Source organism: Cupressus sempervirens, chromosome 8, assembly GCF_028749045.1.
Source record: "Cupressus sempervirens isolate cs-2001-9-10 chromosome 8, ASM2874904v1, whole genome shotgun sequence".
NCBI lineage: Eukaryota > Viridiplantae > Streptophyta > Pinopsida > Cupressales > Cupressaceae > Cupressus > Cupressus sempervirens.
This window is the reverse complement of record NC_143125.1, coordinates 123494332-123497095: the sequence shown is the minus strand read 5'-3', so window position 1 is coordinate 123497095 and position 2764 is coordinate 123494332. Positions and strand designations below refer to the sequence as shown.

Below are 2764 nucleotides of genomic sequence, written 5' to 3'. Positions count from 1 at the left end.
ACTATTTTTGGAGGAAAACTAGGGTTTTTAGAGAGTTCCTGACTATATTTCCATATTTATATCCCACTCAAGATAACCCACTTGACATAAAATGATCAACTACATAAACAAAAAAAAAAAAAATGGCATACCAAATATTCAAAGCACAAATCAAATTACCCCTTCCATCAAGAATGTAATATTGATGTAGCAGAGTCACATCCAGATTGTAATATCAAGAGGTGTGTTTGTTGATTTCTTTGGTATGTTCTAGATAATCTCTTTATTAGTTGGAACAATTGCATTAGTCTATGAAGGAGATTATATGGATTAATGCATCATCTATTCTACCAATGCCATATATTTCTAATCTATGTGTAAGGAATGTGGAGGATAGTTGCATCTTGGAGACTTTGCAAAAAAATAATATTCACTCTACTCTAGTACAATCCAATGTCATTTTTTATCAATACCAACTCAATCAAATACAAGAGCAATAAAATCCTTTCTTCATGGATAAAATTAGACATACAAGCTCTATATCTATAACAAGTTTGAGTTAATTAGCATGCTAGACCTATATTGATGTTAAGGATGCAAAACTATAGCCTATTGTTAATAATTGAGACAAGGAATGAAATTATCATAAAATGGATCCCTCATTACTCAAGCCATGTGTACTAAGAAAAAAGTGTATTTCAACTCTTAAAAGAGAATTAAATGAATCCCCCAAAAAGAAGGGTGACTCTTAATTGAACATTAACTAAAGGGATAAATTAACAATCATACTAAAAATAATCATAATGATAATCAACAGTGTAACTACAAATAAGCATACTTGGTGTTGGCTCCATGGACTTTGACAAGCTAAGGGGAAGCATCCTAGTCTAGGATATTGAGTCAAAGGCCATCTGAGACAGATGCAAGCATCTCAAATATGTAGAACTAGAAGGTGACTTAGACTTTTGCCCAAGGGAAAGAGCTTCCTTCAATGGTGAGAATGGAGATTTTTCTACTAATGAAAGAGATGGTTCTAGGGAAATAGAAAGTCCAAAGTTCTCTAGTTGTAGGTTTGAAAAATCAATTCTAGGAACAAAAAGAAACATGGGGTAATCATCTTCTATCTCACAATGAAGACATTTATTTCCTAAATATACTTTTTTTGTTGTTGGGAAGTTAGGGATAAGCCCATCTACTTTGGAAACTTGTACAAGGGAATTGATTTCCATTGTTTGATATGAGAGAAGATTAAAGGATTTTATTTCTCAAGGTGTAGACAAAAACTGACATATTATGATGGTGAAAGCACTTCACAATGTTTGAAGCATATAAAAAAAAGCAGTCACTAGCATCTCGAAATAAAACATTACTTGATAGTACTATTGTATTGACAAATTTTTTGATCTCCTTTATGGTAGAATAGAGATAGTAACATCAGTTTCAAGTACTTTATCAATAAGCTTGATATTTTTTCTTATGTTAAACTATAGAACCACAACAACTGTCATTAGATTGTATCATGATCTTGTCCAAAAAATTATTATATTGAATTGTATTTAATGCACAAAGAGTGGAATTTGTGGCATCAATGTTACATTCTAATATTATGTCCTATACATTCTCAATGTTGATAAAAACACTAATGTTTGCTTGTTTTGTGAGTTTGTGAAAATCAATCAATGTCACACATTTCCCAACATTATGTTTTGTAGGATTTTGATAAAGTTGATAATCTCTCATATTTACTAGATATGTTTATTGTCAAGCTTTGAATTTCCGTTCAGGTGAGATCAAATGTGAATATTCCTTAATCCTTCTGGATGGTTGTATTTTTTTTCAAATGAGAAGGATAAAATATAGAGTTTGATGTTATTAGTTGTTCCCAAAAAATGGTCTATCAATTCCCTATAGAATATGATTTCATATTTTTTTATTTGGAAATTGAAATCAATATGATCAACAAGAGTTCATAGGTGATGGTAAAACTTAAGAGTAAGAACATTGGTGGTAAGGTTAGAAAAAAGAAAAAGAAAAGAATTATTAGAGGGAGAACAGGGGTACCATTTTGGTCTTAAAAATATGTGCGGGCTAATGGAGTTTTAGTGAAATGATGAGAAAGAGCAACAGATATGTACTAAAAAGGCATTAGGCATTTACTTTCCTTGGCACAAAATCAGAAGAAACTATAAGGTGATCTCTTCCACAATGGTTAGATTTTGTGTAATATGACTTCCAAAGTTTAATGTTGTGTAATTCCCATGTAGTATAACTTTAGAGGTTGAAGAAGCGTAATTCCCATATGATTCAAATAATGAAAGAATTAGTGTGTTTGTCTCAATAAAAGATGAACATATGATTTAGTTAGGCTCACTATGGAAGTCCCACTGAATTATATCTATATGAAAGGGTATGAGAGTTTACTTCATATACATGTAAATTAAACCAAAAAAAAATTGAGCCACACAGTACATGGTTTCTGAATCTTCCATTTTTTCATTGATCATATATTTTAAATATCAGTATATATTTGAACATCATAACATATTAATATATTAATATATTAATATATTAATATATTAACATCTTGTTTGCATATTGTTTCCCTCGCTCCTCTTCAAGTGCACACTAGAAAAAGGCTAGATCTGGACCATATCACTTTTCCTTATTTGCATCATTAATAAGCATGCATGAGGGTACTAAAATAATACTAGACTATTGATAATTGCTTCCTTCTTTATGTTGTATCTCATTTTATCCAAATTGTGCAAGAGAAGTTTTGTGTGGA

General features: G+C 30.7%; 1 pseudogene; it reads right to left on the bottom strand.

Moving 5' to 3' along the window:
• Positions 1–866: 866 nt before the first annotated feature.
• LOC149541895 (glycerophosphodiester phosphodiesterase GDPDL1-like) lies at positions 867–1946 on the bottom strand (annotated as a pseudogene).
• Positions 1947–2764: the final 818 nt, after the last annotated feature.